We start from the raw sequence: 8,308 nt of genomic DNA, 5'->3' as shown, positions 1-8,308 counted from the left end.
AACAGTCTGACCTAGAACAGTGATATTTTCTTTGAAAATTCTATGCCCTCCTATGATAAAAAAACAACCCTGTTCGCATGTTCCATACAGGAGGACTTCAAATATGTGTGCCTATTGCCAGGCATGGTGGCTTATCCTCCAGTAATCCCAGCAACCTGGGAGGCTGAGGCAGGAAGATCGAAAGTTCAAGGTTTGCAAATAAACGAGGGCTTGAGCAACTTAACGAGACCCTGTCTCAAAATTAAAAGAAAAAAAATTGAAAGGGCTGGGGGTATAGCTCAGAGGTAAAGCATCCCTAGCTTCAATCCCCAGGACCAAGAATAAATCAATAAATAAATATCACTGAATATGGGGCGAAATGAAGCCCCACTTACAGAAGTAAAAATAAATGAACAAGAAAACTCCCTTGACCTGAGATCCGCTTCCTCCCCTCATTCCCTTTTCCTCCTTTACAGAGCATCTTCAGAAAAGAGGCCTATGCCACAGTCTCCAGCTCATGTCCTCCCATTCTCTCTTAAACATGCTCCAATAGAGCGCCTGCCCCGCCCCCCCAGCCCGCCAGAACTGTTCCAATGTCAATGTGAGCTTCCTGAGGCCACATTCAATGGCCACTTCTCTGCCCTTGTCTCACTTGGTCACCAGGAGCATTTGTCAGTGGGCCCTCCCTCTTTCTTCCCCAGACTCCCAGGGTATCGCTCTCCCCAGGGTCTCCTCTACTTCTTATTCCTCTTTGCTTATTCCTCCTCAGATCCCCAATTCCTAAACTTTGGGGTGCCCCAAGCTCAGTCGTTAGGATGGTTCTCCTCCCCACCTCCACTCCCTTAGTGATCTCAAGCAGCTTCACGATTTAAATACCAACCATATACCAGGCACAGTGGCACACGCCTATAATCCCAGTGGCTTACAAGGCCGAAACAGGAGGATTGCAAGCCTCAGCAATTTAGTGAAGCTCTAAGCAACTTAGCAAGACCTCGTCTCAAAATAAAATATAAAAAAGAGCGAGGGATGTGGCTCAGTGGTTAAAGCACCCCTGGGTTCAATCCCTAGTACAAAAAATAAAATAAAATTAAAAATAAATAGATACCAACCATATGCCAACCTGTCCCTTGACCTCCAGACTTGTATATCTTAACTCCTGATCGATAATCTTCTTTTGGATGTTTCATAGACATCTCAGAGTTAACACACAACAAAAGAAACTCCTGATCTCCCCAAACCTTGCTTCTCAATAGCCTCCCCACAAACAGGACCTAATGCCCAGTCTGTGCACTGCATGGTACTAAGTGCTTTGTGATAGTAACTCAGGAAAAACTCACAAGGACTTTCTATTATTATTGTCTTCCTTTCATAGATGAGGTAGTTGAGGCCTAAATAGGTTAAATGACAAAAGATTGGGTGGCTGGCCCACATCGTGACTCATACATGGCTCCTGGTCAGTGCACCCATGAATGATTGCCTAAGAGAAACGTTTACATATTTAAACTCGCCTGCAGAATGATGACTGTCACAAAGCACTTGGTGGCTGGAACACTTACCCCAAGTGAACCTCAGTGGCTTTTCAGGACGGGCCATGGGCAGATAGCCAGCAGCCGAGATTCGGAGTCTGGCTTCTCTTGGTAGCAGCGCATGACACATGGGGATCTGGGGACACGTAACTTCTCCCCGCCTTCCCCTTGTAGGCCCTTCAGGGAGGCTCAGATGCCCAGAGAGTTAATACCGGACTGTGTCCTCACCACGTTGTCAGCAGAATAACAATGACGACTATTATTTGTATTACTTGTTTTGACTGATGCTACACCTGACCCTGCTAAGTGCTTGATATGTACTAACTCAGTTGTCTCATTAACCCCAAAGGTAGTACCCTTTGATTAACACTGCTTTACAGTTGAGGAAACTGAAGCTGAGATCTGTTCAGTCATGTGCCCGAGATCACGCAGCTAGTTTCAGATTACGAAGGAGGCAGTCCCTGCAGGACCACCTGTTGCTGGTGATCTGAGGGTAGGGAATGGAGGAAGTCAGCCTCCACATTCCCAGCCTTTCAACAGGAGGACAGTGGTATCTATTCCTGCAGGGCTGAGATGCTGCTGATCTCCAACCATGGGCCTGGGTCCTACCTGCTCTTTTGTATAAACCAACCAAACGGGAGGCGTTTCCTTGTGTGTGGGCAACCAGGATTGCCCCTTTCTCAGAGTTCTTGAATTGCCTGGATTCCCCAGGGTGGGGGAATCACGTGGGGCTGGGACTCATAGGACGGTGGAAACTTTGTGGGTTTCCCAACTAGTAGGTGCACATACCCTAGGTAACACTATGACTGAACAGGTCAAGTTTCCACTCTGGCTCATTTGGTCCATCCCTCCCACAATCTGCCCACCACAGTGCAGCCATTGGCAGGACTGCTCCCTGGGCAATCATCACTTTTGTAATTGCTATACATTTCAACCCGGTGTGCAAGCAGCCACTGAGAAGCCATTGTGGTGTAAAAAATAATCCCCTTTGACTATACATATGGAAATCCAAATCTTGCACACAACATGCTGGGAAAGTTTGTGATTTTGATAACTAAAACTGCACTCATGCCTCCTTTCTGTTCTCCGTTTCTGTGATTTTCACATTCCTGAGCCCTGGCTAAAGGTGTTTTCAAAAATAATTGCCACACAGCATGCACTTGATGACCTTTTCTCCCCCTTAATAGTTTCACCATCAGTTTGCTCTTTTTGTGTTGCTTCACTATTTTTAGAACAAGTAATAGGCAGAGAAAGAACAAAACAGCAGGTCCCAATGCCACTCTGGTCTTGAAGACGCTTACAGGGTCTGGTCTACTTGGGTGTCAGAAACCAGTTTCAGAATTGAAAAGGAATGTTCAAACAATATTTGTATGTGGATGTTCACAGCAGCACTATTCACAGTAGCCAAAAGGTGAGAGAAACTTGAATGCCCATCAATGGAGGCATGGACAAACAAACTGTGGTAAATCAGTGTAATGGAATAGTATTCAGTCATGAAAAGGAATGAAGTGCCGATCTGTGTGCTACAAATGGGTGAACCTTGACAACATTATGCAAAGTGAACAAAAGAGGCTAAACACAAAAGGGCCTTTGTCATATGATCCTATTTATCTGAAAAATCCATAACAGGCCAATTCATGGAGACAGAAAACAGATTAATGACTGCCCAGGACTAGGGAAGTTACTGCTTAATACATATGGTGTTTCCTTTTGGAAACTCATTCCTTCTGGAACTAGGTGGTGATGATGGTTGTGCCACATAGTGAATGTTGTCATCGATGGTAGGTTTTAAATTCTCCGTATGTCCCTCCCTGTCCCATGCAACTTTCCTGGAAAGCATTTTTTTCCCAGAAACATTTGGACATTAACTCAAGGTAATATTTACTCTATAGTCCCCAAAGGGAAAATTAACCAATCAAGATGTCAGTTATACAGATGCACCCCTGTAATCCCAGCGACTAAAGAGACTGAGGCAGGAGGATAGCAAGTTCAAGGTCAACCTCAGCAACTTAGCGAGGCTCTAAGAAATTTAAGGAGACCCCAACTCAAAATAAAAAATACAATGGGTTGGGGATGTGGCTCAGTAGTAAAGCACCACTAAGTTAAAAAAAAAAAAATTAGCCAATTTAGAGTAACAGAAAATACAACTTCACTATTTACAAAAAAAAAAAAAAAAAAAAATCCCGTGGGAATGCGATATTATTTGCCTATAAAATTGGCTGAATTATACAGCTGCTGGGAATCCAGGTCTGCATCTACCGTGCTTTGTAGAGCTCTAGCGAGCATATCATAAATTTACCTAAATTACCACTGAAGGGATTCACATGTGGAATTGCAATTGGAGCAGCCGTTTAGCAGCCTGGAATCAGAACATGTCCCTGCCACAGCTACTCCCAGTGTCTGCATGGTGGGGGACCTGCTTCCCAGGCACAGCAAGTCTGAATGTAATTCCACGTGACATCCTTTGGCTATGGAGCAGTCAAGAGTGACAGACATCCCTTGCCACTACCATGCTCACTCAGCCTGCTGATCCATTGTTACCGCCCTACTTCACCCTTGGGTAGTTCATGAAATCACACCGTATCTGGCAAGAGATTCTAGGGAAGATTTTTTTCCTATGTAAATGAGTAGCATCTAGTAAGACTATTTCTAAACACATGCAAACTATTTCTAAACACATAACATTCACCAAATGTTTATGTATTAAACATAAGATACATAGAATTATAGTATTAGCAATCTATTCTGTATTCCCAGTTTCACATTCGTTGGAGGACTTAGTGTTTTTAATTTTAGTTTTTACGGTGCTGCGGATGGAACCCAGGCCTCACACACGCAAGGCAAGAGCTCTACCACTGAGCTGCGTCCCCAACCATATCATTATTCTTTTAATCTAACTGGAAGCAAGGGATGACTGTGAAAACGTCTGGTTCCCAAGGAAATTGGTTTAACTTTAGTTATGATCTCTTCCTTTCTGAGTCTATTGTACCAGATAGAAATGGTGCTATACGAACAGCCCTTTAAAATGGACCACGCAAGCTGGGCTTGGTGGCACACCTGTAATCCCAGTGACTCAGGAGGCTGAGGCAGGAGGATCCCAAGTTCAAAGCCAGTCTTGGCAATTTAGGGAAGCCCTAAACAGCTGAGCAAGACCCTGTCTCAAAATAAAAAATAAAAAGGACTGGGGATGTGGTTCAGTGGTTAAACATTCCAGGGTCAATCCCTAGTACCAAAATAAAATAAAATGTCCTAAATCAAGGAATAGAAGAGGAAAAAAAAAATGATATTACAAGCTCCAGGAAAAACGGAAAGCTCATAAGGAAAGGAGATGAATTTTAAAACGTTTCTTGGCTCTGGAGTGAATATTTAGAGTCATAATATAAAGCCTGCTTATTAAATTTTAACTTCTTGAACCTGTGGTTAGGCAACATACAGGTTGTATAATTTTGATGACTGGACAAAAGAATAAATGCTATTAACTCTGTCACTCTAAAAGTCAAAGTTACTGAAGCTCCAATCACTAATTAAATGGTACGAATTACAAATTAAGTCCTCAGGAAGCAGAGCTTAAGTGAATGGGCTACTATTCTCATCTCATGAAGGAGGGGCTAAAAGACACTGCGCAGTTAACAGAATTAGGGGAAAGAAGTGTTCGCATATGTCTAGAAGACGCCCTATCTGACCCCTGTCCTGCCCTCCCCCTTCTCGTGACAGAACCCCAGTTTTGTTCAGGGCACCAGGGTGCCACATATAATGGATCATTCATAAACCAGTGATTCTCAGGATTGGAACAACCCAAACGGGGTTATAATCTAATTGTTCCAGGGTAAGATTTCTCAGCCTTGGACATTTGGGACAGGATAATTCTTCGCTCGAGGGGCTGTTTTTTGCATTGTAGGGAATTGGCAGCATTCCACCCTCTTGATGCCAGTAGCACCCCGCCCAGTTATTTCTTATTTTTTGGTACCAGGAATTGAACCCAAGGGGTGCTTAACCACTGAGTCACAACCCCAGCCCTTTTTTTGTATTTTATTTAGAGATGGGGTCTTACTGAGTTGTTTAGGGCCTCGATAAGTTGTGGAGGCTGGCTTTAAACTCATGATCCTCCTGCCTCAGCCTCCCGAGCTGCTGGGATTACAGGCATGTGCCACTGCACCCAGCCCTAGCCAGTTATGATAACTCAGACAATTACCCTCGATTGAGAACCCCTGGACTAGGATAAGACCATATACAGGTCAGTACATTTCAAAATATCCCTAGAAAATTCTAACATGCAGCCAGTGTTGAGAACCATTGATATAAACCAGTCACATCAATTTTATTTCTTATAGGTTTCTCTAGCTTCTCTTGTGGCTATATATGGCTATGTAAATTAGTTCTGGCCAATGAGATTCAAGTGGAAGTTTGCTGAAGAGTAGGTAGGAGGAGGTCTGAGAAAGTTTGTAGTTTCTCTTGATAAAGGTTAACACATAGCTCCTATTCCTTTTCCATTCTCTTTTTCTTCCCTTCCAGAATGTAGATGTGATGTGTGGAACTGCAGCAGCCATCTTGTAATCAAAGAAAGATAAGCATGAATACAAAAGATAGTCTGTTAAGAATGGCAGAGAGGAATGAAAGAGAACCTGGCCTTTAATGGCAGGTTTTTGCAGCTGAACTAACAATAAACTGAACTTTTTAAGTGACAATAATATCTCTGTGTGTTTAAGCCTCTGTAATCATGTTTCTGTTATTTGAGTGAAAAGTAATCACAACCACTAAAGTTATGAAATGTAATGAAGAGAGAAAGTAAATAAATAAAAAACGGTTATACACACCCCAAAGAAATGAAAACATATGTTCACACAAACACTTCTATTATGAAGAGCAGCATTATCCATGATAGCCCAAAATGGGAACAACTCAAACGCCCACCAAATGATGAAAATGTAAACAAGATGTGGTATATCCATATGGTGGAGTATTATTCAACCATAAAAAGGGGTGTGTGTGTGTTGGGGGGGTACCTGGGATTGAACTCCAGGGCATTTAACCACTGAGCCACTCCCCCATCTTATTTGGTTTTTTTTTTTGAGACAGAATCTTGCTAAGTTGCTTAGGTCCTCCCTAAATTGCTGAGGCTGGCTTTGAACTTGTGATCCTCCTGTCTCAGCCTCCTGAGCCACTGGGATTACCAGTGTGCACCACTGTGCCTAGTTCCAGCTCTTTTTATCTTTTGTTTTGAGACAGGATCTCAGTTGCCTAGGTCCTTGCTAAGTAGCTGAGACTGGTCTCAAACTTGTGTTCCTCCAGCTTCAGCCTCCCAAGTCATAGAGGTGTGTACCTGTTGGGTTCCACTGAACCATTAAAAGTAATGAAGTACTGGTACAAACTACAGCAGGATGCGCCTTAAAAACACTGTAGTCAGTGAAAGAAGTCAGCCTCAGATCATTTATTGTGTGACTCCATTTATGTGCAGGGTCTATCATAGGCAAGTCCACAGAAACACCGAATTGATTAGTAGCTGCGAGAGGTTGGGGAGGAGAATGAGGACCAGCAGCAGGAAATGTGAGATTTCCTTTGGGGATGATTTTGAAAACATTCCAGAATTAGAGGGTGGTGATAGTTATACCATTTTATGGATATACAGAAAACCCAGATCAATTTAAAAAGATGCATTCTATGGCATGTGAATTATTTTGAATTACCTTGAAAACATCCCCAACAACTATATAGAAACAGCCATATAAACTGAGCGCCAGAGACATGAAATTACCCACCAGAACACAAAGTTGAAACTGATTCCTCCTTAGGGGCAGGAGCAACACTTGGGCAAAGCAAAAAAAAATTGCTTGGATGAAAAATAAAATGTATTTGTGTAGCCAAGTGCAGTGGCCCACGCCTGTAATCCCAGTGACTCAGGAGGCTGAGGCAGGAGCACTCAAATTTAAGGCTAGGGCTGGGGAGATAGCTCAGTTGGTAGAGTGCATGCCTTAGAAGCATAAGGCCCTGGGTTCGATCCCCAGCACCGCAAAAAAAAAAAAAAAAAAAAATTCAAGGCTGGTCTGAGTAACTTAGCGAGACTGTCTCAAAATAAAAAATAAAAATAAAAATTGCTGGGGATGTGTCTCAGCTGGAGGCCCTAGGTTCAATCTCCAGCATCAAAATAAATATTAAAGGATTTTATTAATTTCAAAGAAAATGTGAAGGAAAAAAGAAATGATGTGAGACTATTTCTTTCTTCATTGCCTTGGACAAGCTAGCAACTCTAGTAAAGAAAAAGTTTTTCCTCTCTTCTTTCCAGGCAGGCTGCCAGTTTAAATCCCCTTCTTTTCCTGCTGGAGTTTGCCAACATGGTGTCAGAGATGGAAATTCGGCTTCTCGGTAAATAGGAAAAATGAAAAAGCACATTTTAAACGAAAAATCACACATTTATAATTCTCGGGGCACATGACCAGCACAGTATAAAAGTGAAGAGGATCATGACTCAAAACGACCTCTAAATCCCTTTAAGAGCTTTTCAACCAGAGCAGGGAGGAAGCCCATTAAGCAGCAACAACCTGTCACATCAATCCAGATCCAAATTCCAAACCAGAGGGACAAATGTGCCTGGTCATCAAAGTCAGAACTCACCAGTCCCCAAGACAGAAGCTCATGTTCCCAGTTGGGCAATCTCTTCCTGGGGAAGTCACTTTCTCCTGCAAAAGCTTCCAATCCCAGACGTCCAACTACCAGATCCTTTAAATGTAGTTTTTCTTCTCCCTTATTTTTGAATCAGTGTTGGGGATCAAGCCCAGGGCCTTTGCACATGCTAGACTATCACTGAC

At 42.9% G+C, this 8,308-nt stretch overlaps 1 non-coding gene across 1 annotated transcript; it reads left to right on the top strand.

The window, feature by feature from the left end:
* The first annotated feature begins 7,441 nt into the window (after nt 1–7,441).
* Nucleotides 7,442–7,515, top strand: Trnal-uag (transfer RNA leucine (anticodon UAG)). The gene has a single exon. It is a non-coding gene; the product is annotated as a tRNA-Leu (tRNA).
* Nucleotides 7,516–8,308: the final 793 nt, after the last annotated feature.

The sequence above is a fragment of the Sciurus carolinensis genome, chromosome 16 (assembly GCF_902686445.1).
Source record: "Sciurus carolinensis chromosome 16, mSciCar1.2, whole genome shotgun sequence".
Classification (NCBI taxonomy): domain Eukaryota; kingdom Metazoa; phylum Chordata; class Mammalia; order Rodentia; family Sciuridae; genus Sciurus; species Sciurus carolinensis.
The sequence above is the reverse complement of the archived record's forward strand: the minus strand, read 5'-3'. Positions and strand labels throughout refer to the sequence as shown.